General features: G+C 38.7%; 1 pseudogene; it reads right to left on the reverse strand.

Moving 5' to 3' along the window:
• Positions 1 to 3,124: 3,124 nt before the first annotated feature.
• Positions 3,125 to 3,242, reverse strand: LOC145103401 (5S ribosomal RNA; annotated as a pseudogene).
• Between the last annotated feature and the right edge of the window lie 19,727 nt (positions 3,243 to 22,969).

The following is a 22,969-nucleotide window of genomic DNA, read 5'->3' on the forward strand; positions in this document are numbered from 1 at the left end:
GTGTGTGCTAGCTGTAATGTGTGTTCTCTCTCTATCTACCAAGTATTGACTCATGAATGAACTGACTCATTGTATGATATCGCATACTAGTAATAGTTCTAGTATCTTCCTAAACTACCTATATGGTAGCTTACTAGTAATGTAACTGGTACGTTTGAACATGGAAGTGTACCCTTGCTACCCAAGGGTATTGAATGAACTGGAAGAACCTTTATGACTATATATGTACACATAATATATAACTAATATTTAAACGACCTACGGACGGATACCCGATACCCCACCAGACCATATCTCAAAGGCGAAAAGGAAATTGGGCGGGCAGGCCTTCCTAAGCCTTTTAAACATTGCTTATATAACTATACATACATAGACATGTAATTGATAATATAAAATCATAAAGTAAGTTTTGTAAAACCTTTGAAAAGGATTAATATCTAAGAAAAGATCGACTTGATGTCAGTTTATAAAACGGTTTGAAAGTATTTGTCTGATAAAACAGTTTAAGTATAAGGAAAACTTTGTTTGAAACACAATTGTAAAGTGTTTGAAATGAAACATACAGTGTATAATTGTAAAGTGTTTGAAATGAAACATACAGTGAAAATCATTTGAAGAAATCCGTTTGGTAAAATGGGTGACGTATAGTAAATCCATTTGCATGTTAGTTATTAATCACATGTGATTGATATAATAACTAGCATGTTTCAACTTGTATACCCCCCATAAAGTGTTTTAAAAACATTTAAAAGGTTAATTCAAGGGGTATGAACTCACCTGCAGTGAACAGATCGGAATTAACTATCGGACAAGTGCTTGGTGTCAAGTGAAGACTTTAGACACACACAATGATCCTAATTACATATGAAGACATATGTATATAAACAATTAGTGATTATAACACTAATTAACATATATAAACATCCTAATGCAAGGAAAACACTTTGGCCAAGTGCTAGGAGGCTAATGGGTTGCAACAAAGGAGTGCAAGGCCTCATACGGGAGTTTATGGTCCAAAGACCATATGTGTTAGAGTTTACGGCCCAGGGGAGTAAACTCTTGGCCTTAAACTCTCAATTGGGTCACTAAATAATGCTCAAAGCTATTAAAACTTAAGTGGTTAAGTGCTTCAAATCTTAAACAAGTGTTTGGGGTGGGTTTAAGGCCCTAAAATGGCTTTGCTTAATGTTCATGGCCCTGGGACCACTCCCCCATAAGTCTATGGCCGTGAACTCATGGCAAGGAGTACCATTTCATGAATCTCGGTCCTTAGGTCCATGGTGTAATGTTCTATGCTAAAAATCAAGGCTTACTAGAGTGTTAGGGTGTCATTTGCACCCTTAAAAGGGGTTTACGACTCAAGAACATGTCTTGTCCGTAAACTCCTTGATTCTCTTGATGTCTTATGTTTTCCAAGTCCTAAACATGATAAACCTAGTGTACAATGAGTTGGATCAAGAGTACTTACGATCTAGGAGCTTGCATGGTCGTTTCTGGCCAAGAACACGAGTGTGTGTTCTTGGTGAAACTAAAAATCTAGAAAATGGAATGATTTCATGGATGAAATCATGTAAGATTACTAGTTCATGCAAGATATGAACTAGTTAAGACAATAAGCTTACGAGATTTGAAGATCGGGGACGAAGATCTGGATGATACTTGAGAGGATTTGGGCCAAATGGAAGGAAGGAATGAGCAAATGGCCACCATTTCACCATATAGGAAAGAGTTTACGGCCCACATGGAGTTTACAGCCGTAAACTCCCATGTGTTGGCCGTGAACTCCTTGCAATGGTGTTTAAGGTCATTTCCTTGAGTTATAACTTCAGTCGATAAACCCCGACACTTATTCCTTAAGTGTACAAGGCTCAGAATGCTCAAATAAACTCTTAATTGTGCTAAAAGATAACAACAATGAGTTTGACTTTCAATGAATTGTTAGACATAACTGGATGGAAAATTTCGGGTTGTCACATTATCACCCTGTTAGAGGGAAGTTCGTCCCGAAATTAGAATTTAGGTAGGGAAGTAGGTATGAATGATCGAGTCAAGAGGTGGGGAAACTTCCTAATCGACTGGTTCTCACGCTCATAAGTGAATCCGGGTTCTCAGTTGGTATCCCAACGAACCTTCACTAATGGGAGGTGGCATTGCTTCGTCTGCTTGACCACTCGGTCGAGGGTCACTACGGTTCTTCCACGAAGGCGAGGATCTCGTTGATCTCGATCTCGTCGAGTGGGATTACGAGAGTCCTGACGGAAAGGTACATTTTCAATGTTCGAGATGTGAAGGGTAAGATGTACGTTACTGAGCTTGCGGTGTAGGTTGGGTTTGTGAGTTACAGGACCGATTCTGGCAAGAATCTCGGATGTCCTATTATTTTGGATTTAGCTTACCATGCTTTCCGAAGCGTATCAAGCCTTCCTAGAGTGAGACTTCAAAAAGGATTTGGCCTCTCAATTGGAATTCCAAGGTTTTCTTCCTCTTCCTTGTCTTCCCAATCAAGGGCTACTCCCTTCCGAGTCAAAGTCATAAGAGGTTGCATGATTCGCGAGGAGTTATGGATGAACTCTCGACAATAGGTCAACTAGACCCAGAATTTGGCGAACCCTCGTCAGTGTCTTCGGTGCTGACAAATTCTCAACGGTTTTGATCTTTAGAAGGGTCTTCAAGAATTCCCACATCACCAATAGTGTGTCTTAGGAATTCGACTCTTCCATTCTAAAACTCGTATTTAGAGAACTTCACGTAAAGCTTTTCTGATCGTAATGTTTCCATGGTTTGTCGTAGATGCTCTTTATGATTTCCTTCTTACTACAAGGGTGGATAAGTAGGTCATTTACAAGGACAGTGACAAACTGATCCAAGTAAGAATGGCTTACCCTATTCATAAAGTTCATGAATACTATGAGCGTATTGGTCCTATCCGAGGAGTATCACTACGGCTCGTAGTGTCCGTAACAAGTTTGAAAGATTGTCCTAAGAACATCATTCACTAACACTCGCAACTGGTGATATTCGGATCACAGGTCTATCTCTGAAAGGTAAATGGTTCTTTGCGGTTGGTCAACCGACTCATCTATGTGAGGCAGAGGGTAATGATTTCTAATGGAAGTCCTGTTGAGATCTGCACCACGAGGACTTCCCAAATGTTTCCCATACTAGTACTACTCTCGCCCAAGCACGCTTAACTGCGGAGTTCTGATGGGATCCCGTGCATTAGTGCTGGTATGATCACACCCCTGAATTTTTTCTTCTTGAAGAATAAGACCAGAGCTCCCAAAGGGGAGAAACTTGGTCTTTTCATTATGTTGCTTGAGTAGTCGTTAAACTATCCGAACGGTTCTTGTATCATTTTGATTATGGATAAGAACTGGGTTATTATACATGAAAACTTAGCTTATACATGTTATAAAATAATCATGAATGGGCGGATAATAAAATGTGTGATTCTACTCTAGTCCCATATCCCAATGGGGAAGTGAAGCTAAGTTAGAAATCTTACATTCTATTGTCTACCAGGTCTTCGTTATATATAACTCGGGAATGTATAAGCGATGGAAAGTCATAATAATAATCTTCTTATTAATCTCTTTCGATGAACTAAGATTTCCTAGTAAAGGCTACTATTGATTCTCGATGTACGTTGATTGTTCAATGAAGAAGTAAGAGTATGATCTCGAAGGTCTGACCTACGTCCCTATGATGCAGTCCTTATACGGAATGGAAATATGTTTGCGAAGGTCCGACCTACATCCCTATGATGCAGTCCTTAGAAGGAGTAGCAGTAAGTTCGTAGAATGATCTCAAAACGTTTGTCGTCAAGCCGATGTATCATTGGTTGGTGAATAATATGATCCAACCACTGAAAGAGACATGGAAATGTCTCCGGAGTTAAATTACTGCAGTCCAATAACTTGACTAAATCATATTTCAGATAGACTCAAATGAAGGTATGATGAAAGTATTTGAACCAAAAGAGTGACACATAAGTTAGTCGGCTGCCACTATCGTCAATGTTTATGATGTAATAAGATCGGGAAGATTGACCCTGCAGAGGGTCTTACATCACATTTGAAGTAGAAAAAGTCCCTTACAGCATAAAGGTCTAACTAACAGTACTTACAGTTGGGACAACCCGAAGTTTTTCCATCGCTGCAATGAATTCCGTAAAACTCGTCTTAAGCGAATTATTCTGATTTCGTTTTTGAACTAGGTCAATTAAGTTAAGTCTTTTATTTTGACCTTGTAAGTATCCAAACATGTTGGAAACATGTGAAAACGTCCCAAACTAGTAAGTAGAAAAAATTTAGTTTCGACCATATTGGGTAACGACAACTTAATCGGGTGCAACCAAAAGCCTCGGTGAATTAAGAATCATTTGGAGCCTTTTCACTCTCTCTCTAACCTCTCTTCTCAATGAAATATTTAGGTCCAAAAATCATCCATTTCAAGCTTCAAAACACCAAGGTAATCGTCCTAGCTCCTAGTATAACATCCTTAGCCTTCATTTTCATGTTCAAATCATGAAATAGGACCATAAACATGTGTTTACGGCCCTGGAACAGTCTTAGGCCGTGAACTTGAATGGGGTTTTTGAGCCTTAAAACCCTTCCAAATCACCATTAGAGCTTAGATATGGCTTAAGGACTTATTGGATTGGACTTAGGACACCTTAAACTCAACATTTGAGGAGTAAACATGAGTTTACTGCCCAAGAACAAGCTTGGGCCATAAACACCATTTCATGGGGAGTAAACTCCTTTTTGGGTGTTAAAATGCAACTTACACACCTCATAAGCCCTGGAATAAAATCTAGAAGCAACCACAAACAAGTTAGGGACCATAAACTTGATGAAAACAACTCCATAAGGAGTTCACGGCCATAAACCCCCCAAGAATGGGTTCCTGGGCCGTAAACTCCTATAAATGGGTTGTTTGACGCCCTAAAATCACCCCTTGGCTTGTAAAATTAAGTAGAATCACTTGTGATAAATCATTGACCCTCAAAACACTTAAGAATGATGTGGGTGAGAGTTTACGGCCGTAAACACTTAGTTTACTGCCGTGTACTCATCAATTAGTCCATATGTTTGATTTAGTCCCTTTCAAATTCCCTATAACCAAACGTAGCAACACCCCTCATTTGATTTAAGGCCATTTAGTACATAAGAACACCTCACCATGAGTTTACGGCTGTAACCTTATGGGGATGTGGTGTATAGGGTCGTGAATACTCCTTAGAGTTTACTCTTGAAGAGTAAACTCCATATCCTAGCCATTCATGTCCAGAAACGTCACCCGAGTCACTCAAAACACTTATTTTGAAGTGTTTTCGCATCTTGGAGTGTATAATCGTATCTTATTAGTGTTTTAAAGTCTAATTAGATACATTTGTGTATCATTTAACATTAAATAGGAACCTCGCACGTTTTCAAGCCTTGATCCGACGTTTAGCATCCCAGTCGACACATTTCCTCGTCCGGTGAGTTCATACCCTACCCATTTTCAATGGTTTTTCAATGTTTTCAGGGGGGGGAATACAAGCAAAAGTACAAGAATATCTTGTACTTAAATTCATTATCTCATTTAAATGGTTTCATAGTCCGTACACTTTTAAGAATTGAAAACATATTAACAAACAGTTTAACTTATAAAATTGTTCTTCAAACCTACTTCAATTCTTATTATATAGTGTTATACTTGATACTTAATAATTGATTGTTCACACTTTTACTGATAGAGATCATAGAACATTGTATTGTCCTTAATAAAACACCCCTTAGGATCGAGTGTGAAGGACAGGTATCATTAGAACTTAGTCAGTTATAGATACTACTTCCCTAGACACGAGAGTAAAGATTAATCTTAAAGATTGGAGACACGTCCCTTATAACACTTCCCTTGGCACGAGAGAGTGGAGGACTATCCCTGTAACCAGAATCTCCAGAAGGGAGAACGTGACTTGAGTGTATAGATCTATGCAGGACTGACTATCCCGCACCTGGCTGCTAGCTACAGCCGAACCGCAAGGTTCAAGAGTGACAAAAGTCATAAAAAGATATTGACCACGTTGCGAGTAATATTGTAACAACCCAAAATTTCATGTCAATTCCTGTACCACAACTTGTAATTCGATCCGATCAACCAAGCGTCATTCTCAATTTAGTTTCCAATATTCGCCATTTTATTAAGTCATTAATTTATATTGACTTAAAATGACTTAATGGGTGTGTTAATACATATAGAAATCATTTTAACACCCAACTTTAGTGATTGGAATATTTCTAGAAATTTCCATATCGGGTTACGGTAACTCAATCGGGTACGACCAAAATCCTCATTTAACGTCGGTATCGGGTAGAATTTGATCGTGTCCAATTCCCGAACACTATATAAACATGATTTAGACTCCATTTGAAGCCTTTGGCCAAATTCACACTAAACTCTTACAACCTCTCTCCTCCAAGCTAGAATTAAGGTCCAAATTTCAAGTTTAAGGCTTCAAATCTTTAAGGTAACCTCTCTAGCATGTTATTCAACATCTTTAGCCTTCAAATTGATGAATTAATTGAGTTTTAGGGTCAAGAACATGAGTTTACGGCCAAGGATCAAGCTTGGGCCGTAAACTCCATTTTATGGGGTTTTAAGCTCTTAAACTCCTTCCAAAACTCAATTGGACTTTAGATATGGCTAACGGACTTCAAGTTATGGACTTAGAACATGTAAATCTTTGATTTTTTGTGGACTTTGAAGGAGTTTACGGCCAAGGCATAAGCTTGGGCCGTAAACTCATGAAAATGGTGTTTTTCATGCCTTTAAACCCTTCCAAATCACCCCTACAGCTTAGATATGAATTATAGGACTTTGATTCTTGCATTTGGACACTTGAAACATTAATTTTGAGGGACTTAGATGAGTTTATGGCCAAGGAGAGTTCTTGGGCCGTAAACTCCACAAAACTTGGCATAAATCTCATTCTAAGGTGTTAGAAAGCCATCCAACACCACCAAAAGCCTTGGAATAAATCAAGGGACCAACCAAAAATACTTTGAGGGCCTAAAACACAACATTTATGGGGTTTCTAAGAGTTTACGGCCAAGACCTGTTCTTGGGCCGTAAACTCCAAAATTTTTGGTGTTAGAATGCAAACTACACACCCCTAAGGCCCTTAGATGAATTTTAGAAGTCTTTTCATGCATGTTCTAGACCTTGAAACACCTTGGAACACCACACACAAGAGTTTACGGCCATGAAGGGGGTTTCATGGGCCGTAAACTCCATAAATCCCCCAAAAATCCCCTACAAACTCATGTTAGGCCTTGGATTAATTTTACCAATCACATGTGATTTGTTCTAGCACCATTTAGCATCATTTTCATAAGGATTAAGGAGTTTACGGCCAGGAGCCTATAGTAGGCCGTAAACTCCCATAAATTAATCATTTTGGTGATTTTAATCCATTCCATGCATTTAGATCAAAGCCTAGAATCATTTCCCATGTCCATGTAAGCCATTTAAGCCATTTAAACACCCAAAACCACACCCACATGAGTTTACGGCCGTAAACTCATGTATGTGTGTGTTTTGTGGTTGTAAACTCATTTAAATGTTTACTTATGGAGAGTAAACTCAAGTCCCTAGTCCCTAGTGCCTTTATAAGTCCTTAAACGCCACCCGGGTCACTCCCAACGCTCATTTTAAGGTGTTTAATCACATTGGAGTGTAATGTTCCATATGATTAGTGAATATATCCCTAATTGTATATATATATATGGACATTATTTCATTTTACATAGGGTCATCGCGAGTAATCAAACCCCGAACCAACGACTAGCATTCAAAACCGACACGTTCCCAAGTCCGGTGAGTTCATACCCTTACCCTGTTTCACTGTTTTCACTGTTTTTAGGGGGGAACACAAGCAAAGTACAAGGAAATTCTTGTACTCAAAACATGTTTTCAGATGTGTGTTTATTAATTCATATGCTTTTGTTACTGATTACCACAACTGATAACCATTTGAACATGCAGATCACTTAACATATATTTGTGAAATAGGTCTTTAAACTGTTATGTTTTACATATATTTCACAAATGATTTTTCCATATTTTATCAGTTAAAAGCATTACATAAGACATTTGAATATAATACCTGTACACTGTTTTGTCCTCGGTAACACTCCACACATATACGCGAGTGGAGGACTATCATATTATTACTAGTAAATTTGTTAATCCTGTATAATTGGAGACACGTCCTTGGAGAACACTCCACCAAGGTACGCGAGTGGAGGACTACACCCATAATCAGAATCTCTGGTATTTAGAGAGCGTGACTTGAGTGTATAGATCTATACGGGGCTGACTACCCCACACCTGGCTGCTAGCTACAGCCGAACCGAAATGGTTCAAGGGTGACGAAAGTCATAAGTATGTGGACGACTTATTGCCACATGTGGACTACTTATTGCCACAGGTTTTAGTCTATTGTATGGTTATGGAACTCGCAATTGGGATGACAGAGATTTACTTATAGTAATAATAAATCACTTTATATATCTTTTACATCTATTACATTTTTCACAACACTGTATCTAACATTCAGGAAAGTACGGGACTTTCCTGGGGAAAACGTGGAAACCAATCACAGTTACACCTTTTACATCTTTACATCATTTACAATTGTAACCAAAAATGCAGGAAAACATGGGGCTTTTCTGGGTAACACTTACCTAATTAGAAGAGTAACAAACTGGATAATATTACATCTTTTACAATTTGTAATACACAATAAGGAAAGTATGGGACTTTCCTGGTAACACATGATAAACAAACAGAATAATTTGATCAGTCAGATAACCAACTATACATTTTCACATGAATAAACATGTTTTCAGTATACAAACTTACCATACCTTTCAAATTGTGAATCAATAATTAACTATTAAGAAAATATGGGATTTTCTTGGTGCATACATCATTTCAGAAACAGAAAGGAAACTCGAATCATATTCGCAAACAATAACCGCTTATGAACTCACCAGCTTTATGCTGATTTTCAAACCGCTTGTGTTCTCAGGTCACCGTTAGAACAGGTACCCGAAGTTTTCTTTTGATCAGAAGATGGAGTGCATGAAGACCCGTTTCATTTTGTCTATATATACTATGTATTACAACTGTATAAACTTTACTTTTGAAACAACTGTAAAACTTTATAATGTAATGTAATGGTTGTTTTACTTTACTTACTATGTGCATTGGATTTGATACTCAACGTGGAGTCAACCCCGGAAATGTTTCTGCCTTCGGTTTTCGGGGTGTGACAGATTGGTATCAGAGCCCTTGTTTATAGTGAATGAAGTATACCAAACCTTACATGGTATAAAACTATAAACACTAAAGGGCCTAAGTGCTCTGAATTAAAAGTATCTTCAAACTACAAGTATTTTCCAAAAGTATACAAGTATACCGAATCGTCGCTATCCGTAACTATAAGTAGAACCAAACATAAATAATTGGGTGTTGTGTATTATGGTTAAACCTGGGCAGTTATGTAGTCGTGTCTAGGGTCAATATAGCCTGGCCAACTATATTCATTTGAGACACGGCCAACATGTGCTTGGGAGTGACTGTAATATACGACATGCCTAAAAGTTACCCAATATCCCAAACAACAAATTGTCGCTGCAGCAAACCATGAAATACTATGGGAGTATTTCTTGAGTCGTTCCTTTGTAGAAATTCTTGTATACGCGTTAATCCTAGATTATTACTCTTGCGATAAAATATTCTATATAAATAACTCCTTTCAGCTTATTCGCTTAGTATGATGCTATAATTGCCTTGATGAGATATCTCCTGTCCCATATCTCTTGATTTAATTCAGAGGACTTATGATCCTCTCTTTCCTGATCTTTTTAGATCAAGATGCCTCCAAGAAAAAGACCCAGCTCAAAGAACAACGATAATCCCTCTTCACCGCCACCCCCTCCCCAGTTTGACCTAGCAACACTCCAGACGATCATGACAGCTGCAATGGTAGCAGCTATGTCACAAATGAACTCTAATAATTCAGGAGGTGGTTCTCAATCTCAAAACCCTGAAAGTAGTCAGGGGCATCAAAGAGGAAATTCTTATAAGGATTTCATGAACGCGAAACCAACTTCCTTTAATGGCACTGGAGGTGTCATATCCTTATCCAGATGGTTCGAGAAAATCGAATCCATCTTCGAAATCTGTGCTTGTGCAGAGTCTGATAAAGTTAAATTTGCGGCTTGTACCTTCGAGGATAAAGCTTTGACTTGGTGGAATGGCCGAGTCAAATCTCTGACCTTACCTGTAGCCAATGCCATGGGCTGGGAGGCCATGAAAGAACTTCTCATTGTTGAGTACTGTCCCCGTGGCGAAATGCAAAAATTAGAACACGAGCTTTGGAACTTAAAGATGAAAGGTTCTGACGTTGCTGCGTATACTTCCCGATTTGATGACCTCGCACTTATCTGCCCGGGATTAGTCACCCCTGAAAACAAAAAGATCGAAAGGTTCATTTGGGGGTTATCTCAACCGACAAAGAGTCATGTTTTGGCTGCTCGTCCGAATACTTATGATAGTGCCAAGACTTTGGCTCAAATTCTGATTGATCACAGCGATGACGTTAAGGAAATCACTACCACTTCTGAACCGACTCAAAGGAGTGGTGAAAAGAGGAAATTCTGGAAAAAGAAGAAGGGTCAATCTTCTCAAGGATCTTCCAAGAAACATTAGACGGTAGCAGTCCATGCTGCTACTGTTACTCCTGTCACTGCAGTTTCTGTTATGGGATCCACAGCTTCAACTCCTACCAGTAAATATGCTGGTAACCTTCCCCTGTGTGACAAGTGTAAATACCATCATCATCCTGGTCCTTGCCGAGAATTGTCTTGCACCAGCTGTGGTAAGAAAGGGCACACGGTTCGGTTCTGCAGAACTCCTACTCAATCAGCCAATCAATCATCGGGAGCAGGTGTTAGTCAAGCCTGCTACAACTGTGGAGAAGTTGGGCATTTCAAAAGGAACTGTCCCAAGAAATCAACTGCTGATAACACTAGAAGGATTCTAACCATGGGACGAGAGGAAGCGGTTGCTGATCCCACTGTTGTTTCGGGTACGTTCCTTCTCGACAACTCATATGCTAGTATACTTTTCGATTCGGGTGCTGAGAGGAGTTTTGTTAGTCATGCATTCAAACATAATCTAAAACCAAATCCTCAACCATTAACTGAAACGTTTACCATCGAGATGGCTAACGGTGAGAAAGAACGCGCTAACGATATATTCATAGGTTGTACGCTTACCTTAAACGATCACTCATTTCCTATAGATCTCATGCCCGTCTCCATTAAGAGTTTTGATGTTATCATTGGCATGGATTGGTTGAGTCCCAATCATGCTGACATTCTTTGTTACGAAAAAGCTATCCGTCTCCATTTTCCTTCAGATCAAACTCTGGTAATCTATGGCGATAAACCCAGTTCCAATCTTCATATCATCTCTTGCATCGAAGCTCGAAAGCTCCTCCGAAAGGAGTGCGTTGCATTCTTAGCTCATGTGATCAACAAGAATCAAGGAGTTAAAGACCTCGCGAGCATCCTCGAGGTCTGCAATTTTCCCGATGTGTTCCCTAAAGAACTTCCAGGAATTCCTCCCGAACGTTAGGTCGAGTTCCGTATCGACCTAATTCCTAGAGCTACTCCTGTAGCAAAATCTCCGTATTGTCTAGCTCCAGCAGAAATGCAGGAGTTATCCAGTCAACTCAATGAGTTGCTCAGTAAAGGATTCATTAGGCCGAGTTCCTCACCCTGGGGAGCTCCGGTTCTGTTTGTCAAGAAGAAAGATGGATCCTTTCGAATGTGTATCGACTATCGTGAACTGAACAAATTGACCGTTAAGAACCGATATCCTCTTCCACGTATAGATGACCTCTTCGATCAACTTCAGGGAGCCAGCTACTTTTCTAAGATAGACCTTCGGTCAGGGTACCATCAGTTGCGAGTTCATGAAAGTGATGTGCCCAAAACAGCTTTTAGGACTCGGTATGGACACTACGAGTTCGTAGTGATGCCCTTCGGTCTAACCAATGCACCGGCTGTGTTCATGGACCTTATGAACCGGGTGTGCCGTCCCTTCTTAGACAAATTTGTCATCATGTTCATTGACGACATCCTCGTTTACTCCCGAAGCGAAGAAGACCACAAACAACACTTGAGGCTAGTGTTGGAGACCCTCAGATCCGAAAAATTATACGCGAAATTTTCTAAATGTGAATTCTGGATACGGAAGGTAACTTTCCTCGGCCACGTGGTAAGTGGGGAAGGTATTCATGTACATCCTTCCAAGATCAAAGCAATAGAGAATTGGTCGGCACCAAAAACACCCACAAAGATTCGTCAATTCTTGGGTCTCGCCGGCTACTATCGACGATTCATTCAGAATTTTTCCAAAATCGCCAAACCTTTAACCACTCTAACACAGAAAGGTATACCCTTTTGTTGGAGTGATAAGCAAGAAACTGCATTCCAAACATTGAAGAAAGCCTTATGTAGCGCGCCTGTTCTGTCTCTGCCTGAAGGGACAGAGGATTTCGTCGTCTACTGCGATGCGTCTAATCAAGGTTTAGGTTGTGTGCTTATGCAAAGAGGAAAGGTGATTGCTTACGCCTCCAGGCAGTTGAAAGCACACGAGGTCAACTATACTACACACGACTTGGAACTAGGAGCTGTAGTCTTTGCATTAAAAATTTGGAGACATTATCTCTACGGAACCAAGTGCACAATCTTCACTGATCACAAGAGCCTACAACACATCTTTAATCAAAAAGACTTAAATATGAGGCAACGGCGATGGGTTGAATTACTCAGTGATTATGAGTGTGAAATCCGTTACCACCCTGGCAAAGCCAACGTGGTAGCAGATGCCCTTAGCCGAAAGGATAGTGCAGACCACAAAGTGAAGAACCAGACGATGACCATCCATTCCAACCTACCCATGCAAATCCGAGAAGCTCAGTTAGATGCCCTGAAACCTGAGAGCGTGCCAGCGGAAGCTTTGAGAGGAATGGAAAAGAAACTTGAGATCAGAGGTGACGGAGTTCACTGTTTCATGAATCGAATCTGGATTCCCAAATCCGGAGGATTCAGAGAAATAGTCATGGAAGAAGCGCACAAAACTAAATACTCTGTTCACCCAGGTTCTGACAAGATGTACTTTGATCTCAAGAAACAATATTGGTGGCCAAACATGAAAGCTGAAATAGCTACATTCGTGGGCAAGTGTTTGACTTGCGCCAAAGTCAAAGTCGAACATCAGAAACCTTCAGGGAAATTCCTGAAATAAATAAAGAATTCTGTCACTTCAAGGGATAAAAAAGAAATAGGCCTTGGGTAAAAAAAATAGCGGGTGTCTGCTTCAACAACCCGAAATCCCCGAGTGGAAATGGGAGATGATTACCATGGACTTCATTACCAAACTACCCAAGTGTTCTAGTGGGTACGATACCATTTGGGTAATTGTCGATCGTTTGACAAAATCCGCTCACTTCATTCCAATTAAAGAATCATTCAAGATGGAAAGACTTGCGCGAATCTACATCCAGGAAGTAGTACGTCTACACGGTGTACCTGTATCCATTATCTCTAATCGAGATAGCAGGTTTACCTCCAGATTCTGGCAATACCTTCAGAAAGACCTTGGAACCAAACTAGATATGAGCACGGCATATCATCCTCAAACTGATGGACAAAGTGAAAGAACAATTCAAACCCTGGAAGACATGCTTAGGGCATGTGTCATCGACTTTGGAAAATCGTGGGATACACATCTATCCTTGATCGAATTCTCGTACAACAACAGTTACCACACCAGTATTAGGGCTGCTCCATTCGAAGCCCTATACGGTCGTAAGTGCAGATCCCCTCTGTGTTGGGCCGAGGTGGGGGATACACAGTTAGCCAGGAATCGAGTTCCCGACAGTGCTCTCACTGGTCCTAAAATCATCCGCGAAACCACCGAAAAGATCATTCAAATCCGTAACCGACTGAAAGCCTCAGGTGATCGTCAAAAGAGTTACGCTGATAATCGTCGGAAACCCCTTGAATTCCAGGTTGGAGATCGGGTTCTGTTAAAAGTCTCGCCCTGGAAAGGCACTGTACATTTTGGTAAGCGTGGGAAACTTAATCCAAGGTACATTGGACCCTTTGAGATCCTCTCTAGGATCGGTCCAGTTGCTTACAAACTTCAGTTACCTCACGAACTCAGTAACATTCATCCTGTCTTCCATGTTCCAAATCTCAAAAAGTGCCTATCCGATGAAACCCTACCGATTCCATTAGACGAGATCGAAATCAATGAAAACCTTAACTTTGTGGAGGAACCAATCGAAATCATGGATCGAGAAATCAAACGTACGAAACAGAGTCGCATCCCATTGGTGAAAGTTCGCTGGAATGCCAAGCGAGGACCGGAGTTCACTTGGGAGCGAGAAGATTCGATTAAACAAAAATATCCACAACTCTTTTCTAATCCATAATTTGTATCTTGTCTTTTGTTTTAAACTTTGAATTTCGGGACGAAATTCCCTCTAACGAGGGGATAATGTAACAACCCGAAATTTCATGTCAATTCCTGTACCACAACTTGTAATTCGATCCGATCAACCAAACGTCATTCTCAATTTAGTTTCCAATATTCGCCATTTTATTAAGTCATTAATTTATATTGACTTAAAATGACTTAATGGGTGTCTTAATACATATAGAAATCATTTTAACACCCAACTTTAGTGATTGGAATATTTCTAGAAATTTCCATATCGGGTTACGATAACTCAATCGGGTACGACCAAAATCCTCATTTAACGTCGGTATCGGGTAGAATTTGATCGTGTCCAATTCCCGAACACTATATAAACATGATTTAGACTCCATTTGAAGCCTTTGGCCAAATTCACACTAAACTCTTACAACCTCTCTCCTCCAAGCTAGAATTAAGGTCCAAATTTCAAGTTTAAGGCTTCAAATCTTTAAGGTAACCTCTCTAGCATGTTATTCAACATCTTTAGCCTTCAAATTGATGAATTAATTGAGTTTTAGGGTCAAGAACATGAGTTTACGGCCAAGGATCAAGCTTGGGCCGTAAACTCCATTTTATGGGGTTTTAAGCTCTTAAACTCCTTCCAAAACTCAATTGGACTTTAGATATGGCTAAGGGACTTCAAGTTATGGACTTAGAACATGTAAATCTTTGATTTTTTGTGGACTTTGAAGGAGTTTACGGCCAAGGCATAAGCTTGGGCCGTAAACTCATGAAAATGGTGTTTTTCATGCCTTTAAACCCTTCCAAATCACCCCTACAGCTTAGATATGAATTATAGGACTTTGATTCTTTCATTTGGACACTTGAAACATTAATTTTGAGGGACTTAGATGAGTTTACGGCCAAGGAGAGTTCTTGGGTCGTAAACTCGACAAAACATGGCATAAATCTCATTCTAAGGTGTTAGAAAGCCATCCAACACCACCAAAAGCCTTGGAATAAATCAAGGGACCAACCAAAAATACTTTGAGGGCCTAAAACACAACATTTATGGGGTTTCTAAGAGTTTACGGCCAAGACCTGTTCTTGGGCCGTAAACTCCAAAATTTTTGGTGTTAGAATGCAAACTACACACCCCTAAGGCCCTTAGATGAATTTTAGAAGTCTTTTCATGCATGTTCTAGACCTTGAAACACCTTGGAACACCACACACAAGAGTTTACGGCCATGAAGGGGGTTTCATGGGCCATAAACTCCATAAATCCCCCAAAAATCCCCTACAAACTCATGTTAGGCCTTGGATTAATTTTACCAATCACATGTGATTTGTTCTAGCACCATTTAGCATCATTTTCATAAGGATTAAGGAGTTTATGGCCAGGAGCCTATACTAGGCCGTAAACTCCCAAATTAATCATTTTGGTGATTTTAATCCATTCCATGCATTTAGATCAAAGCCTAGAATCATTTCCCATGTCCATGTAAGCCATTTAAGCCATTTAAACACCCAAAACCACACCCACATGAGTTTACGGCCGTAAACTCATGTATGTGTGTGTTTTGTGGTTGTAAACTCATTTAAATGTTTACTTATGGAGAGTAAACTCAAGTCCCTAGTCCCTAGTGCCTTTACAAGTCCTTAAACGCTACCCGGGTCACTCCAATCGCTCGTTTTAAGGTGTTTAATCACATTGGAGTGTAATGTTCCATATGATTAGTGAATATATCCCTAATTGTATATATATGGACATTATTTCATTTTACATAGGGTCATCGCGAGTAATCAAACGCCGAACCAACGACTAGCATTCAAAACCGACACGTTCCCGAGTCCGGTGAGTTCATACCCCTACCCTGTTTCACTGTTTTCACTGTTTTTAGGGGGGGAACACAAGCAAAGTACAAGGAAATTCTTGTACTCAAAACATGTTTTCAGATGTGTGTTTATTAATTCATATGCTTTTGTTACTGATTACCACAACTGATAACCATTTGAACATGCAGATCACTTAACATATATTTGTGAAATAGGTCTTTAAACTGTTATGTTTTACATATATTTCACAAATGATTTTTCCATATTTTATCAGTTAAAAGCATTACATAAGACATTTGAATATAATACCTATACACTGTTTTGTCCTTGGTAACACTCCACACATATACGCGAGTGGAGGACTATCATATTATTACTAGTAAATTTGTTAATCCTGTATAATTGGAGACACGTCCTTGGAGAACACTCCACCAAGGTACGCGAGTGGAGGACTACACCCATAATCAGAATCTCTGGTATTTAGAGAGCGTGACTTGAGTGTATAGATCTATACGGGGTTGACTACCCCACACCTGGCTGCTAGCTACAGCCGAACATAAATGGTTCAAGGGTGACGAAAGTCATAAGTATGTGGACGACTTATTGCCACATGTGGACTACTTATTGCCACAGGTTTTAGTCTATTGTATGGTTATGGAACTCGCAATTGGGATGACAGAGATTTACTTATAGTAATAATAAATCACTTTATACATCTTTTACATCTATTACATTTTTCACAACACTGTATCTAACATTCAGGAAAGTACGGGACTTTCCTGGGGAAAACGTGGAAACCAATCACAGTTACACCTTTTACATCTTTACATCGTTTACAATTGTAACCAAAAATGCAGGAAAACATGGGGCTTTTCTGGGTAACACTTACCTAATTAGAAGAGTAACAAACTGGATAATATTACATCTTTTACAATTCGTAATACACAATAAGGAAAGTATGGGACTTTCCTGGTACCACATGATAAACAAACAGAATAATTTGATCAGTCAGATAACCAACTATACATTTTCACATGAATAAACATGTTTTCAGTATACAAACTTACCATACCTTTCAAATTGTGAATCAATAATTAACTATTAAGAAAATATGGGATTTCTTGGTGCATACATCATTTCAGAAACAGAAAGGAAACTCGAATCATATTCGCAAACAATAACCGCTTATGAACTCACCAGCTTTATGCTGATTTTCAAACCGCTTGTATTCTCAGGTCACCGTTAGAACAGGTACCCGAAGTTTTCTTTTGATCAGAAGATGGAGTGCATGAAGCCCCGTTTCATTTTGTCTATATATACTATGTATTACAACTGTATAAACTTTACTTTTGAAACAACTGTAAAACTTTATAATGTAATGTAATGGTTGTTTTACTTTACTTACTATGTGCATTGGATTTGATACTCAACGTGGAGTCAACCCCGGAAATGTTTCCGCCTTCGGTTTTCGGGGTGTGACACATATCTAGTCTGAAGTATGGTTAAGGACACGCAATCAAGATTATGAACACTTTGCACTTATTTATTAGTTTTATCTATGTGTTAGAACTAATGTACATTTAAAGGTAATCAGACTTTCAGGAGACTCCACACTCACATTTTAAGTATGGTAGATACTTGTACATTACTTTCAGATTCGGTAACAATTCACACACATTTAGGAAAATATGGGATTTTCCTGGGATAACATTTGTACATAATCAAAACCGTGTAATAACCCAGATAACTAAACTTTACAATTCACGAGGGTAAACATGTTTTTCAGAGTACATCTTTTACATTATATTTTGGATTCGAGAACATTACTTTTAAGAAAGTATGGGATTTTCTTGGTGTGAAACTTTTACAAAAAACAGAAAGGAACTTGTACATTTTCAGAAAACAAAACTGCTTATGAACTCACCAGCTTTATGCTGATTTTTAAAATGCTTGTATTCTCAGGTTCTACTTATACAGGTACCCCGCATCCTTTTGTAGAAGACGGAGCGAATAGAAGTCACATCGTTCCTTTGTTAAACTTATGTATCTATGAAACTCATATCACTTTACTTTTAAACAAATGTAATGAAATCTATGTAATGTAATGTTTTGTGTTTTACTTCGCTTACTATGTACATTGGTTATGATAATCACATGAAGTCACCTCCGCCCCGAGACATTTCCGCCTTCTGTTTCGGGGTGTGACAACAGTACAAAGTAGTCACATAGGAAAGTGGTAAACAAAACATAGGCAGGAGTATAGTTCTTTAAAACAAGGAAGGAAAGTAAAGTATCTCTTAACGGAGACGGTCACCCCTATGTTGAACCCTCAGTTCAGTTAGTCTATGTTCCATAACGAGTAGGTATCTTTCGCACATCCTCTGACGTACTCAGAGCTTTATGACTTCGGCTCGAGTTTCAGCCAGGGCTTGCAGCAGGGTTTCATGGTTTCTCTCAGATCTCTCGTGAGTGTGTTCAAGGTGATTGGTACGGAGAGTATGCATTCGCACATTGGCATCAACCTCTGTGATATGTTGGAGAGTCGTCATGCCCTGAATTTCGCTTTGGGCAACTCTACGGATCAGGATTGGTAGAACTCTGTTTACTGAGCTCCCTTCGTTTACGTTGTAGAATCTTCGGTCTCCATTAAACAGCATGGGTTGATCTTGTCCTTGGCTCCATGTTTCTAAGCATTCCACCCATGGAGGCGTCGGGCCATGAAAAGCCGGACGAGGGTTAAGAATTGGAACGAAAGCTACCTAAGCAGGTTCTCAACTTCGGGTTCGGATTTAACACCATCCGAAAGGTCTTCATCATGTGATCATTCAAAGGGATAGGATGATCATTCTATGGTTTTTCTCCAAACCATCCAGCATTGACTTCGTTCGGAAGGTACGGGTTGTTGTGGGGATGGAGTCCAGTCATTTTATCTACGCGAGAATTAGGGTCAAGAAGTATTTCCTTAGATGAACTATCTAGATAATTATAAGAAGACCTTTATTAGTTACGCCACTATTTGTAAAGTGCACACCGATTATATGTAATCAATAGGATAGGCCTTCAAATAAGTGAGCTTAACTCCAAATTCACGAGGAACAGGGGTAAAGCAGAATTTCATGGATTCTGAGTCTATATCATCCTAGTTACATATAACTTAATGTATCCACTTAGCAACTATTGACCTATACTGAAGATCCTCTTTTCTTTTAGTTCTCAAGTATAAAGTACTTATAGTAAGACCAAATACCCCTATGGTATTTCATTGTGGTGGTGTTGGTAAGTTTTTAGACTTGTTGCAATGTCACAGCCATTCTCGGACATATGCTAATCACTCCTCAGACCAGCATAGCTGATAAGGCTATGCCACTCCCAAGACTGACCATACATCCCCGAGCTTACCTGTGATATTCGACAACCGTAATACTTTTGTTCTTGTCATTGTGACACGGATTTTATTATGAATGCAGGCACATATACTTAATTAAATATTTTATTATTTAAAGTATAAACTCTTGGTCAGAGTATTTTTAATCCCTATGTATTTATAGTTAGTATATCTTTTATGGGTTGATATACTTAATTCACTATAAATAATGCTCTGATACCAATCTGTCACACCCCAAAACCTAGAACGGCGGAAACGTTTTGGGGCGGAGGACGTCATGTAAGTATCACAACAATACAATGTAGTAAACAAGCAACAACATCATCCATTGCATTAATAGTATATTTTTAATTTCAAGTGTGTTCTTTCATAGTATACAATCAATAATATGAGTAATCAAAATAAAAGACTAGTCTGAACTTCTCTGTCTTCACAAAACCTGGTCGTCGTACCTGTCTATTTGTGACCTGAGAATACAAGTTATTTTGAAAGCGAGTATGAACCAAAAAGCTGGTGAATTCATAAGTATTAATGTGTCTTTAATTTGTAAAACTTGTAATGAAAGACTTGAAATTGTTTTGAAAGAAAGTTCGTTATAAGTATGAAAATGTTTGTAAAACAACTGTAAATGTTTGAAAAACCCTAGAAATCCCTATGATTCCTACTAGTATAAAAGGGAGTCTTCTACTAAGACCTAACTGTTCTAAATGTAGCCTTCTAACAAGACCTAACTGTTTTACTGTTATTATTATTATAAGTATTTGTATCCTTTAGTACTAGGATACTCAAATATAATTCACCTCATCGGTTATGTGAATGAATTACAAGATAAAGGTAATAGTATAAACAGCCTAAGTATTATCCTTTTATACTAGGATAACTAACAGTGTTAACTGAAGACATCCATAGATGTACATTTACCTCTGTTGCTAACAGTTGGGTGTAGGAATAGTTAATCCCTTAAAGTATACCTATAATGGTATCAATCGTTGACATCCGTGGATGTGCTTTTACCTCTGTAGCTAACAGAGATTCTAGCAATGGTTAATCTCGCAAAGTATCCTTGGTACTAGAATAATAAATCCAATATATCTCATCGATTATGTGAATGTATCACAAAATAAAGATAAGAAGGAGAATTTTATGTAATAGTATCCATGTACAAGTATTTATGTAAACGTACTATTGTAAGTGTATATATGTAAACGTACTCATGTAAGGGTATATATGTAAACGTATTCATGTAAGTGTACTCATGTAAATGTAATCATGTAAACATATCTATGTAATAGTATAGTAATGTACTGTAATGGTCTGTGTGTGCTAGCTGTAACCTGTGTTCTCTCTCTATCTAGCAAGTATTGACTCATGAATGAACTGACTCATTGTATGATATCGCGTTCTAGTAATAGTTCTAGTATCTTCCTAAACTACCCATATGGTAGCTTATTAGTAATATAACGGGTACGTATCAACATGGAAGTATACCCTTGATACCCAAGGGTATTGAATGAACTGGAAGAACCTTTATGACTATATATGTACACATAATATATAACTAATATTTAAACGACCTTCGAACAGATACCCGATACCCCACCAGACCACATCTCAACGGCGAAAAGGAAATAGGGCGGGCAGGCCTTCCTAAGCCTTTTAAACATTGCTTATATAACTATACATACATAGACATGCAATTGATAATATAAAATCATAAAATAAGTTGTGTAAAACCTTTGAAAATGATTAACATTTACGAAAAGATCGACTTGATGTCAGTTTATAAAACGGTTTGAAAGTATTTGTCTGATAAAACAGTTTAAGTATAAGGAAAACTTTGTTTGAAACACAATTGTAAAGAGTTTGAAATGAAACATACAGTGTATAATAAACAGATTGATAAAGAGTTTTAAATATATAAAACATTTATGAAAATCATTTAAAGAAATCCGTTTGGTAAAATGGGTAACGTATAGTAAATCCATTTGCACGTTAGTTATTAATCGCATGTGATTGATATAATAACTAGCATGTTTCAACTTGTATCCCCCATAAAGCGTTTTAAAAAAATTTAGAAACATTTAAAAGGTTAATTAAATGGGTATGAACTCACCTGCAGTGAAAAGATCGGAAGGAACTATCGGACAAGTGCTTGGTGTCAAGTGAAGACTTTAGACACACACAATGATCCTAATTACATATGAAGACATATGTATATAAAAAATTAGTGATTATAACAATAATTAAACATGTATAAAAATCCTAATGCAAGGTAAACACTTTGGTCAAGTGCTAGGAGGCTAACGGGTTGCAACAAAGGAGTGCAAGGCCTCATGCGGGAGTTTATGGTCCAAAGACCATGTGTGTTGGAGTTTATGGCCCAGGGGGGTAAACCCTTGGCCGTAAACTCTCAATTGGGTCACAAAATGATGCTCAAAACTATTACAACTTAAGTGGTTAAGTGCTTCAAAGATTAAACAAGTGTTTGGGGTGGGTTTAAGGCCCTAAAATGGCCTTGCTTGATGTTCACGGCCCTGGGACAACTCCCCCATGAGTTTATGTCTGTAAACTCATGGTAAGGAGTACCATTTCGTGAATCTTGGTCCTTAGGTCCATGGTGTAGTGTTGTATGCTAAAAATCAAGGCTTACTAGAGTGTTAGGGTGTCATTTGCACCCTTAAAAGGGGTTTATGGCCCAAGAACATGTCTTGGCCGTAAACTCCTTGATTCTCTTGATTTCTTATGTTTTCCAAGTCCTAGTTAAAACTAGTGTACAATGAGTTGGATTAAGAGTACTTACGATTTAGGAGCTTGAATGGTCGTTTCTGGCCAAGAACACGAGTGTGTGTTCTTGGTGTTCTTGGTGAAACTAAAAATCTACAAAATGGAATGATTTCACGGATGAAATCATGTAAGATTACTAGTTCATGCAATATATAAACTAGTTAAGACAATAAGCTTACAAGATTTGATGATCGGGGACGAAGATCGGGATGATACTTGAGAGGCTTTGGGCCAAATGGAAGGAAGGAATGAACAAATGGCCACCATTTCACCATATAGGCAATATTTTATGGCCCACATGGAGTTTACGGCCGTAAACTCCCATGTGTTGGCCGTGAACTCCTTGCAATGGTGTTTAAGGTCATTTCCTTGAGTTATAACTTCAGCCGATAAACCGCGACACTTATTCCTTA

This window comes from Lactuca serriola, chromosome 4 (genome assembly GCF_051521515.1).
Source record: "Lactuca serriola cultivar US96UC23 chromosome 4, Lser_US96UC23_V15, whole genome shotgun sequence".
Taxonomy (NCBI): domain Eukaryota; kingdom Viridiplantae; phylum Streptophyta; class Magnoliopsida; order Asterales; family Asteraceae; genus Lactuca; species Lactuca serriola.